Source organism: Mustela nivalis (assembly GCF_964662115.1).
Source record: "Mustela nivalis genome assembly, chromosome: Y".
Lineage (NCBI taxonomy): Eukaryota > Metazoa > Chordata > Mammalia > Carnivora > Mustelidae > Mustela > Mustela nivalis.
This window is the reverse complement of record NC_139041.1, coordinates 32301680-32317605: the sequence shown is the minus strand read 5'-3', so window position 1 is coordinate 32317605 and position 15926 is coordinate 32301680. Positions and strand designations below refer to the sequence as shown.

At 47.7% G+C, this 15926-nt stretch overlaps 1 protein-coding gene across 1 annotated transcript in view; it reads left to right on the top strand.

The window, feature by feature from the left end:
- Positions 1–13889, top strand: part of LOC309856867 (steryl-sulfatase-like) — a 490902-nt gene extending 477013 nt beyond the window's left edge. Inside the window, exon 11 of the mRNA XM_082718637.1 lies at positions 13873–13889. The gene's annotated coding sequence lies outside the window, so the exon portion shown is untranslated. The remainder of the gene's footprint in view (positions 1–13872) is intronic.
- The last annotated feature ends 2037 nt before the right edge of the window (positions 13890–15926 follow it).

Below are 15926 nucleotides of genomic sequence, written 5' to 3'. Positions count from 1 at the left end.
GACAGACGGCTAACAAAGTAGAAACCAGAAGACATACTGAGTCTCTGCATTCACGTATAGATTCCCCATGTGGGAAGAACCGTACCAGACAGTGGTGATCTATAATATATAACGGGGAAAATGAAAGTATAAGAAGATCTGCGGGGCACCTGGGTAGCTCAGTGGGTTCAGCCTCTGCCTTTGGCGCAGGTCATGATGTCAGGGTCCTGGGATCGAGCCCCACATTGGGCTCTCTGCTCAGCAGGGGGCCTGCTTCCTCCCCTCTCTGCCTGCCTCTCTGCCTGCTTGTGATCTCTCTCTCTTTCTAAAAAAAAAAAAAAAATGATCTACAGAAAACGTTTAGTCTGGACTGTTTAATTTTTTAAATGAAAGTTTATGGGCTTAGCATCCTGCAGCTAAATTCATTTCTGTAGGTTCATTTACGCTAATTCACTTAGGTCACAAACGACAACAGGTTTGCACTCATATGCTACTAAGTAAGGTACTGAGGGGCACATAGGGAAAAAAAGTGAGCCTGCATTCTGTATCTTTTTCCTCTGACCCCCTCAGATTTCATCCCCAGAAGCAACCATGTTGCTGGCCTTGTGGAATATTTACCTTGACCTCATTTTATCCTGTTCACATCAAATCAAGACAAAATGAGCACAGCCCTGTAGACAGGAAAAGGGGGTCAGCAAGTTACTGCCTCCCTTTCTGCTGCTTCACAGATGAGAAGCATAAATGCCGGGGGCTGGGGGTAGGTAGTGAGGAACCTGGAGATGAACACAGATAAAAACCCAGGAAGCCTCATACAGCCCATCATCCCGGGCTGCAGAATGCTAGTAGGGTGTCAGTGTGGACCATGTGCAGTCATCCATCTTATCTCCCAGAGCCCACGCAAAACCGATTTTTTAAGGTCACATGAAATATTAATAAGGCAGTGCCTATGTTCCATTAGTTGCAGAAGGTGAAGAACCAGCATTGTTGTTGGTGCATCCGGGGCCCTCGTCTGCGGTGCTGTAAAGGGGCTGTCGCCACAACCGAAGATTTAGGAGATATACGTGAGCTTGTTAGGAGAGAGGAAGAATGACTGAGAAGGTGTCCGGTATCCGAGATTCATCTCAGAAACGTACGGAGGACGGATGCTGGGCTGATGTGGGTTGAGGACTGCGGGGTAGGGTGGGGTGGGGAAGGCAAGTCGTTGACATCGCTGTTCGTGTTTGGATGTGAAGCAGAAAGGCATAGCTATAGTACTTGTGTGATCACAGGATCGAATTTTTTTTTAATAAGAGAGTTGAACGTCAGCCTTACCTCGTCAACTTACTGTCAGATCAGGGTGAGTTTTCCAAAGAGGCACACGTGGCTGCCTCATCTTCAGTAGACACCTCACCTCCTACAGACGTAGACACCCCTTCCCTTGCCATGTTCTGGGTCAGGGATGACTGAGGTAGGGGCAGTGATCATAGCTGGTATCCCCTGGGTGCACCCTGTTCTATCTCATTTATGCACATCACGCCATGTCATCATCACAAAGGCCCAGCTCAGTGTTATGACCTCTACCACAAGGGGCAACATGGTGAGGAAGCCAAGGTTTAGAGAGAGTAGCCAGTTTTCTGCAGGCCACCAGCTGATCGGGGACCAGGCTGTTATCAGACTCTCAGAAGCCCGCATCTGCCATGCTGTTCCCTTACCCTTGTCTGCCACTCACAACGATAATCAACAAGTGGGTGAACGTGTGCAGAGATCTTTGATCTTCTGGACCAAACCTCTGGCCGTAAAGCCCATGAATGTAGCACTTGGGTCTAAGTGTGGTCCTAGGTCTCTGCACTTGCCTCTCATTGACGTATTTCCTGGTAAACACAACGAACTTTGTTACCCTCAGCTGCAGCTCTGAAGAATCCGGGATTAGCAGTGTGCCAACAGACCAAAAGGAACGCACGTTTATCCAGTGGGCTCCTACTGAGAAGGCTCAACACAGAGGGCTCTGTTCTCTTAAGTGCGAGAGGCAGGAATGTACCTCACTGAGGTTGGGATCGCTCCGTGTTATGACGGACTTTCATGTGTCAGTATGCTGGTGCCCAGAAGCTTGCTGAGACTGTAGTGTCCATGTTGGTGTGGACGTTTTGCAGCCGTGAGCAGTTTCTGCTATCAACTGTCTACAAGGAGATCAGCCTGGATGATATGGGTGGATCTTCTTCCCCTCCCTCGTAGACCATAAATGCCAAAAAGGGCGGGTCCCTGGAGTATGAGATTCAATTTCAAGACTATCATGTAGAAATCCCAAGTTTCTGTCCTCCTGGCCTGCCCTACTAATTTCGGCTCTCGAGATCATACAAGCCTGCAGGCCAGTCTCAATATATGTGAGTACGGTGGTCTGGGTCTAGATAGACCTCGAGAACCCATACGTGTGTCTGTCTTTCTACCTTCTACCTGTCATCTTTTGGCCTAGCACGTATTAGTCAATCGGTCCATCAGTAGATCTCTCCTCTGTTTGTCTATGATCCACCCATCCTGTCGATTTTTCTCCAGAAATCCCTGACTCTATCCATCCACGTGAGGTGGCAGAGGAGTATCAGGGAGAGCTCATGGATAGAACTCTTGTTTCCACCCCTTTCTTTCCAGCTGCCTGTGGTTTGATGACTCCTGTCTGGGCTTGTGGTTGGACTCGTTCTCAGAGTTGGTTCTTTGATTTTCACGTGCTCTTCTCTTTCTTTCAGGATTGTTCTTCTTCTTCTTTTTTTAAAGATTTTATTTATTTATTTGACAAAGAGAGATCACAAGCAGGCAGAGAGGCAGGCAGAGAGAGGGAGGAGAAAGCAGGCTCCCTGAAGAGCAGAGATCCCGATGTGGGGCTCGATCCCAGGACTCTGGGATCATGACCTGAACCAAGGCAGAGGCTTTAACACACTGAGCCACCCAGGCAGCCCCACAATTGTCCATCTTCACCATCAAATATATCTTTTTCCCTCTTGATCTCTTTGTCTTCTTCTCAAAATTTCATCAGTCATTCTACCTTTTTTTTTTTTTTTTTTAGTTTATTTATTGAAGTCATCTCTGCACCCAGTGTGGGACTTGAGTTTCCCAACTCGGAGATCCCGCCTCTCATGCTCTTCTGACAAATACAACCAGGTGCCCTGGTAATTCTACATTCTTTTAATTGCGTCCACAGACTCGGGCAGTGTGCCATCCCTCCGAAAATTTACTATGCATACATCGCTTTTTTGTACCAGTCAAGATGCATGGTTTCCTGTGATCCCCAGAGGGGAATGCTTGCTTTGGCTCTAAAGGACTCAGGTCACCATCACGTCCAGTGCTGTTAATTACTTACGTACTTCATATGCAAATTTTGCTTTTATGTCTGTCCGTCTGGTACCTCTTGACCACCCTGCTGGGCAGGAATGCTAAGCGACTTGCCTCATTTACTAGAGCAATTCTTAATCTTTGTTTTATTACTAATGTCTATTATAAATTTCATCGGTGGCTTTGGATTACAAACCCAGCTGTTAAGTCAGAAAGTTAATGTTTACAGAGGTAACATAGCTCTATTATTTTATCAAAGGTCACTCCATAAAAATCCATAGACGTTTGGTGCCAGATGAATCTCTTTACAGAAATATGGCTCTTACAATGTATGATCTGAAAGCAAAAACAACAATTTTAATCTCTACAAGTGTCTTGTGTTATTTTCACACGCTATTCCATAGCTAAGGAAATCATTACCCTTTTCCTGTGCAGTTAGTGTGTGCACTTTCAAGTATTAATGGAAGAAATAGATCCCCAGGAGACAAAGAATGTGTATTACAAAAAGAAGATGTGTGGGGGCACCTGGGTGGCTCAGTGGGTTAAGCCTCTGCCTTCAGCTCAGGTCATGATCTCAGGGTTCTGGAATTGAGCCCTGCATTGCACTCTCTGCTCAGGAAGAGGCCTGCTTCCCCTCTCTCTGCCTGCCTCTCTGCCTACTTGTGATCTCTCTCTCTGTGCCAAATAAATAAATAATTTTTTTTAAATGAAAAATAAAAAATAAATAAAAAGATGTATGAGTATTTAATGATAAAAGTGGACAATGTATTACAAAATAAAGTATGAAATGTTGTTTCCTAGAGTGCCCCTTTTTTCTTAAAATATACTTTGGAAATTATTTCTCTTGGTTCCCTGTGCTGCTTAAGTTTTCTCTGATGTCTTTGCAATGATATTGCTCTGCAGATAGCTGAATTATGTCTGATCTACAGATCACATGAGCAGGTAGCCATAGCAACGGACAGGCCAGGTAATGGTTCTGATTTTATATAGATTCATGAGCCCTTAAAATTAGACCTTTTCCATTTTAATGTAAAAATAAAGGTAACGTTTCTACCCTTAACAAGTATGTATATTTCGTGATTTTTACCTTTGACAACGGTACGTACGAGTGATTGGTTTACAATTAAAGCAAGAGTCAGATCCGGTGAGTCAAATGTAGATCCTATTTTGAAAATGTCACGGGGATAAATTGTCCATCAATATAGAAGCTCTGTAAACCTCACTCCTTTACATTCATGGATACAGTCGTTCTAAATGATATTACAATTTGATGGTCTGTACCGGTTTACTACTTGAAACCTTTGTACGATGTAGGAAAGAGAGCTTTGCTTTCGCAATGCTAACATTTTGCCGGGCGATGTCTAGAGCTCATGAATTCTCAATTAGACCAGCAACAATGAGATGTTATCTTTGGAGGGGAATGTCTTAATTAGTAAGTGCCCGTTCATCTGGTGTGTGGAATCAGCCTTGCGTCCGATGGCCTCTTCCTACAGCTCCCTGCACTGTCTGACGTGCAAGGACCTTTCCAGGATGACACAGTAGCACTGTGAGATGCTGATGTAAGCGTCTGAGGGTCTATAGTATGGGGCACCTTTTCCGACGTAGTATTTAAGCAAAAATAGTCACATTAATAAAGCAGTCCCACTGCCACTGACTCATTCTCCTCCTTAAAAATTGCCAGCTAAGATAAGAGATAATACTTAAATTTTATTTACTATTTTAAAGATGCGTATTTATTTATTGGGCAGAGAGAGAGAGTGTGTGTGTCTACAAGCAGAGGGAGTGGGAGAGGGAGAAGGAGACGCAGACTCCCCGCTGAACAGGGAGCCCGTCACAGGACTCGATCTCGGGACCCTGAGATCGTAGCCTGAGCTGAAAGCGGATGGTTAACCCTCTGAGCCACCAGGTGCCCCCGAATCATGCATTATGCTTACAAATTCACAGCAGAACCTTAAACGTGTATTACAGAGGACAAGCAGGTGCTCTTCAAACACTACTTACTCTAGGATTCCAACTATGTGATATGCTGGAAATTGCAAAACAATGTAGACGGTAAAAATACCAGCACATGTCAGGGACGAGGAGGGGCGGAAATAGAGCATGGGGGGCTGGCTGGGGGGCTGCTTTGGTTGGGCCTCTGCCTTCAGCTCAGGTCACGATCCCAGGGTCCTGGGATCGAGTCCCACATCGAGTTCCTTGTTCGGAAGGGAGCCTGCTTCTCTCTCGGCCTCTGCCTGCCTTTCTGCCTACTTATGCTCTCCCTCTGTCTCTCTGGCAAATAAATAGATAAATAAAATCTTTTTAAAAAAAAAATAGGACCTTAAAAAAAAAAAAAAAGACTCAAGTTAAGTTGTTCTTACTTCTTCATTCTGCATATTGCCTGGACGGTCCTTAGTTCCCGTGTCCCTGGGTCACGTCGGTATGACACACGTCTTGACGTCTTTCCCGTGTTGCCACATAGAATCGCTTCGCTGCTCAAGAGGACGCCATGCTGGTCGCAGCTGCCCCGTGCCAAGGTCTGTGGTCTGTGTGCGTTTCTTCCCCGTACAACCCTTTGCGCACGTTCTCTGCACGGTGTCGGCAGGAAGGCTGGCTCTTGAGAAGGGTACGCCGGGTTGGGTTTGCTTGTTGCCCGTGTTCTCTGCACCGGCCGTGTCCCTGTGTTCTTTGAAAATGACTTGTCGCCCGCATGGTGAGGGCAATAACTGCATCATCCCCGTCTTCCAGATGTTGGACCCGAGTTTTGTTGGCCGCAGGTGACCAAGCACTCTTTTCTGGTGGAATTCTATCATTTTGTTAGAGCTCGTGTCTGAGGGTCTTTCCAGCTTCAGACGTTGGTATCTCCATGATCTCATGCACAGAAAGCAAAAGGAATCTCACCTCATGAATCCACGAATGGCTTTTCTTGGGTGAAGAAAAGCCGGTCCCGTGTCCGTGTAGAACTTACAGATTGACGGAGCAATCACTAGAGGAACGCCAGAGAGGAGGCCTGGACTGTCTCGTGGCTCCCTTCTGCTCTCTGGGACCTATATTTTGCAGCTACGGAGACATCGTGTGGTGTCACAATAGCGATTTCCCGGTGGAGGCATCCCTGGGTCTCATTGGCATGTGCGCCAATGTCATAGCCCAGGGGCCGTTTCAGAGACGAGAGGTCTTGGCCACCCCGTCCAACCAGTAGGGGAACTTAAAATACGCTATTGCCGGATTCTGATTTAGTTGGTCTGGGGAGACACTGGAATTGTTGAAAGCTATTCTAGTGGGCTGTCCCAGTGGAGAGCTTCCAGCTTAGGACTCGGCACCGAATCAGGTGATCGGAGCCTTCCGGGTGGCTTCTTGGGAGGTAGCAGTGGGTAGGAATGGGTGAGAGGACCCAGGGCATGTCCTGAACCAGAGAAGCAGACATTAGGGAAGACTTTGTGGACTTTACGGACATCCGAGTTTCCTAAGGTTGCTATAGGCAGTGACGGACGAGAGAAACTTTTTATTTTTTTTAATTAGGTTTTTTTATTTTATGCCAGTAAGAGGGAAACTTGTAAAAAATACAAGTGAATACACTTTCCTCCAGTAATTTATCTTATGTATTTCTTGGGGATGTGGCAGGTTTGGGGGAAGACGGAGAAAGACTCTTCAGCAGGCTACACACCCCACGTGAGCCGAATGCGGGGCTCTATCTCGGGACCCCGAGATCCTGACTTGAGCTGAAACCAAGACTCAGTCGCTTCAGCGATCGAACCCCCAGGATCCTCACCCAGATGATGCCTTTTATCCTTTGGGTCTCCATTCGGCAGCCCTCGTAGTAGGGGACGCGTGGCAAGGCAAGGCTGCTATTTAGGTCCAGCCGTGCAGGGTAGTGATGGCTTCTGTGTTGTGCGACGTGCGGTCCCCGTAACGGGTCGGCATTAGTAATCATGCTTCGAGGTTAAGACACTTGACAGAAGACCCTTTCCTCAGCAATCACCAGCCGGCTAGTGCTCGTCACTGTTAAACTAGCTCCAAATGACGGACCTGACTCCCCACCTCTTGTAGAACTGTTGGGATGTGTGCAAGCTACAAACGCCGATGCTCCCTTTCCGCAGGGGGGCTGTTCCAATCATTCAGATACATTGTTTCCCTTTAGTTTGTAAAGTGTAGCAACGGGTTGGTAAGTTTCCATTGCCACCTACTTACCCCCTGGGCTTTGTAGCTGATCTGCGATGCCCTCTCTCTGCAGGAAATGGGCATTTCTTTTCCCGTCTTCAATAAGGAGCCCATGTGCTCTTCTCCACCCTCCTCCCCTACCCGCTCTCCTCGTGCAAGGAAAATCGCGTGCCGAAGTGCATTTCAAAAAATATACGGCTAGATTTATTTTAAAATCCCGTGTGGTTTCAGAGAAAAAGCTTTGGCCTCTACGTCTCGTTGAGGGAGGGTTGAAATGCAACATCATTTTTTTTTTTCCTCTTGGCTTTTATGCTTCAAATCTAAAAAGTCATTCATTTTTAATTTTCATCCTGAGAGCGTTTTCTTTCCCATTTACACGGTGCCCAAGCATCTCAGGGAATTTTAAGGAATGGAGAGAATACGTTTTTTGTTTCTCCTTTGATTCTTTTAATCACAGAGAGTTGACACTCTCGGGTTGAAGAAAGGCCGGGGAAGCCGTCGCGTCGCGGACCGTGCCCACGGCTCTGTTTGCTATGTATTATTGACTGTATCCTACGTGGGAAAATGCATTCTGTGCTTGCGGTTTCGAAACTCATTTTCCAAAGGATGCTTTGAGTCGGCGTTGGGTTTCTCCGGAGTCACGCTGGCGGCACCCAGAGCCGCAGGTCTCCCTCTCGGCAGTTTCCTCCCGGTGCACAGAGCTCCCCGCGGGCCCCGGCTCCAAGCTTCATTCCCAGAGCCCTTCTGAGCTCCCCGGTCTTGGTTCTGCTGATCCCACTGGATGCCCAGCGACGGAGAAGGAGGGCAGGGAGTGGGTTGGAGAACACACTGTTGAGGAGAAAGGAGGACATGGCCAAGCACCAAGCAAAACAAGGAACTAGCTGCCTTGCATTCGGCATGTGCTCATCTCTCTCTCTCTCTTTTTTTTTTTTTTTAAAGATTTTATTTATTTACTTGACAGACAGAGATCACAAGTAGGTAGAGAAGCAGAGAGAGAGAGGAGGAAGCAGGCTCCCCGCTGAGCAGAGAGCCTGAAGCAATGCTCCATCCCAGGATCATGACCTGAGCTGAAGGCAGAGGTTTAACCCACTGAGCCACCCAGGCCGCCTCTGTCCTGTCTTGTGCTCCTTCCCCAGCGGTCCTCTTGGCTCCTGATCCTGGGTCCAGGATGCTGCACCATGTGTTGTCCTCTGTTCTGCCCCTAAGATCCTCCCCTGAGTTCCTGGGTCTGGTGCAGGTTCCTCCCACAGACTCCCTCTCCCCCAGGCCCCTCCCCGTCCCGTGTCCCGTGATAATGCCGCCGTCAGGCTAAGCGTTCACAAGATAAGATCACTGAAATAATTAGTGTCAAGAAGGCTGGCTCCAATCCTCGGTTAGAATCAATGCATGTAACCTAAGAATTGACTTAATTTTTACTGTTATTTCAGACTATTCGCTTGACATTTGCAAATCTTTTAAGGCTTCTGTGCAACGTCATCCCCCCCATATTGTTGGCTGCTTTGTTCCCCACTTCATGCCCCAGCCTACTTGTTGGAATTGATCTGTCCTGACTGAGCACTGCCATGGCTTTTCTTTCTTTCTTTCTTTCTTTCTTTCTTTCTTTCTTTCTTTCTTTCTTTCATTGTGCATTTCTTTCGGCCTGAGAGAGTTGTTTGTAGTTCCTGATTTCTATAAGCTTCTTGAGGGCAGATTTTCCGACAATTCTGATAGAAGCAGCGGCTCCCTTCTTTACACTGAGTTTTCTACTGGAAAACCCACAGCATTCACCCCCAGTGTACCACTATCCTTTGCTGACCCAGTCTGAAGTAGAGGACGTGCCCACGTATAGGTATCTGAATTAAAAGTATGTTGATGTTGTTCATTGGTGTGTGTTGGCTGCTTTTTTTTTTTTTTTAAATGTTGACGGAACATTTGCTGCTTAATGAAACTGTTACCTTTGTGAAGTCATTTTTATCCCTCTAGTGAAATATCAAAAAAAATGTCTGCTTAAAACTTGGGCTTATCTAAACATTCTATTTAGGGCCACTACACGATATAAATAGAATGCAGAAAGAGAGCTTGCTGTGGCAAAGTCGGGAGTTTTATTCTTTACGGCAACTCGAGTCGTTACATTTTTCTACATCAGCTGACTGGTTTACCCCTAATTTCCTATTTTTCACTTGTTACCTGAGTCATACTGAGCTATTTTTAACGCTACGTTTATGCCAAAACCCTGAAATTGGGTAAGAAAAGCGTCGTATTCCCAGTGTCTGTTTCCCCAGAGTCGCGGGCAACTTTTGCTTGTAGAAGTTTAATTTGCAAGGCACCATTTATAACACTGTAAAGAGACGTTTCTCTTGAAACCAAGGGCCCTATCATTTCTTTTCTCCTTCGACATCTGCAGAGCGAGAGTAAATATTTCTTAATTTAGAGGAAGGTAAGGCTATTTTTCAAGTGAGTCCCTTAAATTAATCCACAAGGGTAGGCGTCCTGTCCTCCATCACACGTCTGCCTGCAATTTCGTACCGACCCAGATGAGGTACAGAAATAGCTTCAGATTTAAATGGGTGATATTGTCTCATCTGGAAGAGAGGAGTCTCGTCGGCGATGTCAATGGAGCCGTGTTTTATACCCTGGATTTGCAGCAGCTTTATTTATTTATTTTTTCCACAGGGCTCCTTTATTGGGTGTGTAATTAATGAGAGGTTTCCCTGTGCCCTTCAGAAGCTTTTCATTTTTCGAGGAGGGTGCAATGACTTGCTAATAATGAACTCGTGCTGTATTTGGGGGCTACCTATCCATCTGTTTTCTGTCTACATCGTTGATTTATCTCTAGCCCGTCTCCTGCCAGAAGCTTCGAAGGTGGGAACCTGTATTAGGAAATGGTCTTCTGTATTCATTGTTCCTTTTCTTGTCCTCCGTTTGAAGACACCAGACTCTGGCAACATGACGGTTAAGAGGCCAAGGGATGGTTCTACATGAGACTTGGGATTCTAGTCCTATCACAATAGGCAGGATCCGGAATAGTCCGGGTAGGTTACCTGCCGGTAGGTGCACACGTGGGAACCCACGGGGCCCGCCCATCCTGCCTGACTCTGGTGCATTTCGGCAGACTGTTAGGTACCGAGGTCCTGTCTCCTGGGCTTCCCACCCCGGGGGACTGGGGCTACCATAAGCAGATCCCAGAGACTGAAACGATGGAAATGTCTGTTCTCCCGGTTCCAGAGGCTGGAACTCAAAGAGAGCGGGAGATCAGCATCGTGGGATCTGAGTCCGTGTCTGTTGCTTCCACAAAACTCCGAAGCCGGGGTGAGTCCTGAACTGGCAGGAATACATTCTTCACCGTTCTAGAAGCCGGGAAGTCCGAGATCAAGGAGCTGGGCAGATTCAGTGTCTGTCCAGCGATGAAGTCCTGGTTCCTGGATTTCTAGTTTTCTTGCTGTGTCCTCAAGCCGCAGGAGGACAAACAGACAAACATGTCTGTTTTGTAGCGGTGAAGCCCCATGACTGCGTCAGCTCCTCTATGTAACATCACATTGGAAGTTAGGAGATTTTATTAAGTTTTTATAATCTGTTTGTTTTTAAGTAAGCTCCACACCCAGTGTTGGGGCCCAGACTCATGACCCCGGGATCAAGTGTCGGCAGGATTTACCCACTGAGCCAGCCAGGTGCGCCGGGAGTGAGAATGTCATCTACGACTTCTGTGGGGACACAAACATTCGGCGATGGCGGCTGAGGTCTGGGGTGGGCGCCCTTCCTGGCTTGTAGACTGCAGCCTTCTCGCTGTGTCCACCCCTCGTGGAGGGTAACAGCTGTGAGGTCCCCTCCAATTCTCTAAGGGTCCTCATCCCTCCCAGAAGGCCCGGTCCTCATGACCTCAGCTAAACCTACTTAGATGCCGTGGGTCCATCTCCATTTAAGACCATGCTGGGCATCTGGACGGGAACATACGAATTTGGGGGACACACAGTTGACTGTGTAGCACCTCTGGTTTTATTATGCTTTTTAGAGATTTTATTTATTTGTTAGAGAGAGCTCAAAGTCAGAGGAGTTGCAGAGGGAGAAGGGGAAGCAGGCTCCCCGCTGAGCAAGGAGCCTGATGCGGGACTCGATCCCAAGACCCTGAGATCATGACCTGAGCCAAGGGCAGACGTTTAACCCACTGAGCCACCCAGGCATCTTGCACCTCTGATTGTAGATGAATTTTTTAAATGTTTTTGGTGGATGAAATTTTAAGCACACACTTTAAGCTCAAATTTTGACCTTTGATTTCTTGCCTTCTAACATGTAGAACTGAGGGATAAAACATCAAAAGTAAAAACCAGAGTGATCATTAAACTCCCAAATGAAGAAATAATTTTTCAGGGGAACAGAAACACCCAAACAGTGAGGGACCAGCGTTGCTGGACTCTTGGTCCGGAGCAGGGACAGGTTAGGGGAAATCAGGGAAAGTCCCTGATGCGTCCTTGAACTAGAATTCCTGGAACAGGAATATCGGGGCTCAATATTTCCACTCTCTGTCCTTTTGGGACTTTGCCCACCTTCTCCGTTAATATTTCAGTAACCTTTGTCCCTGTGTCTGTTTATTTCACTCTGACGAAGACGTTGAGTAATTAACCACAAGATGTTGTAGGAAAAATTTATCATCCAATACTCACTGCTGTTTCCCCCTTCCAAAGTAATTATCGATGCAACCAGAATAAAAGGGGGATTTACCTACAATAATAAAAATCTTTCCCTTCCTAGGAGGGAAATCTTTTGGGTCCTTTTATTATTTTTTATTTTTTATATTTTTAGAGCTCCCTGATGTTTGGAGACCCGGGGAATCTAGCTCGCAGGGGGCCTTGAACATGCGGTCAAGTGAGACACAGAGAAAAACACAGCAAAGCCCTTCTTTTTATATTCAAAAGGTTTCAAAAGGCTTTGTTGATCTGGATATTTTGTTTTTTCATGCACACCGGTATGTCTGGGAGCGGCTTCTGTCCGTGACCTCCTGTTCCAGTGTCCCTCTCCCAGCAGCAGCACGGGAACCGGGTAAGGGTCCTCGGCCCGTCAGGAGGGCCCCAGCCTCATGACCTCGTCTAAACCCAGGCTGACGTCAGGCAGTACACCTGTGCATGGGTCCGAGAGGCCACCGTTCCGCTCCGCACAGTGTAACGGCATTCACCCAGGTGCGGCTTCCTCTTTTCTGGTTCCTCATCCAGAGGATCTTTGACTGAGGATCCCAGCTTTAGGCTAAAAATTGCTCTGTGTACTCTACTACGGGAATAAATTTTGTTTAAAGATTTTATTTATTTATTTGACAGAGAGAGAGATCACAAGCAGGCAGAGAGGCAGGCAGAGAGAGAGAGGGAAGCAGGCTCCCCCTGAGCAGAGAGCCCGATGCGGGGCTCAATCCCAGGACCGTGAGATCATGACCTGAGCAGAAGGCAGAGGCTTAACCCACTGAGCCACCCAAGTGCCCCAGAAATAAAGTTTTTAAATACATTCTTTGTTTTTTTTTTTTTTTTCAAAGAATATATGACACATGTTCTGACTATTGGGAAAGTCTCAAAAAGGATGAAGTTGGTTCAGTTCTCCAGTGAGGAGGTTCTGAAGCAGGTTCTCTCCTTATTCACCTGCTTAACCTCTTTGCAAATATAGGGACAGTCATGGAATGAGTGTAGTCATCAGAGATTGCAACGATGGATATCATTAAGACACACACACACAGGGCACCTGGGTGGCTCAGTGGGTTAAGCCGCTGCCTTCGGCTCAGGTCATGATCTCAGGGTCCTGGAATCGAGTCCCGCATCGGGCTCTCTGCTTAGCAGGGAGCCTGCTTCCCTCTCTCTCTCTCTGCCTGCCTCTCCATCTACTTGTGATTTCTCTCTGTCAAATAAATAAATAAAATCTTTAAAAAAAAAAAAAAAAGACACACACACACAGACGCGCACGCGCGCACACACACACACGGGCATGTCTTAGGGAAATCAATGCCGACCTTGCATGTTGAGGGTTTCCTCCTGGGGCTCCTCTAGCTGAACAGTCTGGTGACATATGATCATGACTCTTGAGGGAAAATGAGCCATGTAATATGATTGTGCATGAACCCTGCCTTTCAGACATGCAGGTTCCCCTGTGCTGTCCTCAGCACTTGGACAGAGCAATAGCACACATACCCTTGCACAAAATATCGCTCCGTCAAAGTGAGTCCTTGGGGCGGACGCTTGGATGGTTTGGAACCAGGGAAGCTGTGCGACGTGCGATTGAGAAAGACAGACATGGAACCAAATGCACAGGAGTGGCGGTTTCTACAGAAAAGCGTCAGCCCAACAGTGAGGATGTCCGTTCCCTGGCAATCCCCCAAAATGACCTGTCAGTCCAGACGCATTTGCTCTTGGAGCTGAAGAAATGCCGATGAACCTGGGCTTAATCCAGAGTGCTATACCTTGGAGGAGTGACATGGACAGTCACTAACCCACTTATCTCCCCTAGCCCTTCACGGAAATGCTGCTGCCCTTCTGTCCCTTCCGTTGGGGCCCCGTATACAGTCCCCGCAATTCATTATGAAGGAGCAAAACCATGAATCATTCCGTGGCTTATTCAGACACCTGTGAAGAAGGGCGTTGCCCGCTGTGTCTCCATCGTGCTTGGCAGTCCGTGGCGGGGCTCATTTCCGGGACCAACGAGAGGCTGACATTCCCACCAGCTCAAGGTCGTGAGAAGAGGTGAGAATTTTAATCCCCACCCCTTCCAGTCCTGGAGGGTCCATCGCCCTGTAGAAAGCACACCTGCGGGAAAGCGTATCACATGCCCAGCAGAGCAAACACCTGAGCTGGTCCCCAGGCTCCTGAGGCTCTCACGCCCTTATTCTTCCCCGCCAGCTGTGGCCAGCACCGTGTCTAACCACAGCAGCCTCCGTGTCCGTATCAGACATTCTTGGTTTTCTTGTGGTCCCAGCTGTAAACCTTGGCAATCCACTCGACGTCGGAGCTCAGCGTCTTCCTTGGTCCAAATGATGTGTCAGTGTCCATGTTTCAGGGTGAACGTTCAAGCGTCAGCCGTGGACATACATACATCAAGACCTAAGCAGCATGTCAGGCTTTGAGAGGTCAGATCGAGTCAGGAGTGCCTTTTCTTGGTGGATGGCTTTCCCGTGGGGACATGGCCCTCTTGATCAAGTCTTCTGCAACAGGTCCAATGGAAGTCATAGCCACCAGCTCCGGGATGCTCTAGAACAAGAACTAGGTTTGCAGACCATACGGTGGTGGCCCTTGGCTCTGTCTGACGGCACAAGGGAGTTGGGAAACCTAGCTGTTTTTAAACCAAGCGGAAACACACTTTACTATGACATTGCAAAGCTCTCCCGCTCCCGTAAGCACCAAATGCTCAACGTTGGGAATTGCCCACCGGTAGGCAATTAGTCGTGTCTCACCCCTTTACCCCAAAAGCTTTCCTTTAAAGGAACATCCTCCAGCATGGCAATTCTACCTCTGGAGCAGGGATAAATCCAAAGGCAGAACGCATGAAGCCTGAATGTGCAGACCTACTCCTGCTTAGCTGAACTGGAGCTTTTGTCCCTGGCTGTGTTCACAGTGTCTCATGTTAGCCTTAGTGGCTTGTTTGGGTTCAAAGTCTTAACAGAAGTGCAAGAGGAATAGCATGTGGGTGTGTTCACGTCCTATGCCCTAAAGCAGGGCAACTTGAAAAGAAAGTGCCCAGTTTCACTGCCTGCTTTCTAGCCTGTCCCGATGAGGCGATCTTGTACTTATATCCATGACCATGTGCCATCACGATGGCCTCATTATTAGCATTTGTGGCCCACATGCCTCAGTGGGGGTGACGGGCAGCGGCCTGCTAATTTCTTGAAAGAAAGCAAGAAGAGACTGTCTTTCCTGTTGGAGGTGGGTAACAGGGGGTCCAGCTTACTGCCCTTGTGAAACCCTATGGTCTCCAGATTTCAGACCACCTGATGAGGTTTGCTGAGCGCTCAGGAATGTGGATCCTGTTTAGCGGACACACAGTTCACTCTCTTATGTTGTTGTCGGTGCGTCAAGCAGAACTCAAACCTTTCTGGGAGTTTCTAAGCCCCAGAGGGAAAGACTGGGGCCATGGAACAGACATTATTTTCAAGATCCCAGAGCACTTTAAGGTTTTCTTGTGTGCTTGGTGTACAAGGTTGCGTGTGTCGCTTTATCCCCAAGCTAAAATTTCTGAATCGTTGCAGTTGGAATGTTCCTTTCTGACCGCTTTAGATGTTTGCAGATGCCTGACAACCACATTCCTTAGGCGTCCGTCTTTCTTTCCTTTATAAAGATTTTATGTGTCGGAGAGGGAGAGAGCATGAGCAGGGGGAGGGGCAGAGGGAGAGAGAGAGAAGGAGGCTCCCTGCTCAGCGGGGAACCCGACATGGGGCTCCATCCCAGGACCCTGGGGTCATGACCTGAGCCAAAGACAGGCACTTCACTGACACGCGTGTCCCTCCATAGGCATTCCTGTCACCCCATTTGCGGATGGAAAAACGGGGAGGCCACTTGCGATGTGTGTTT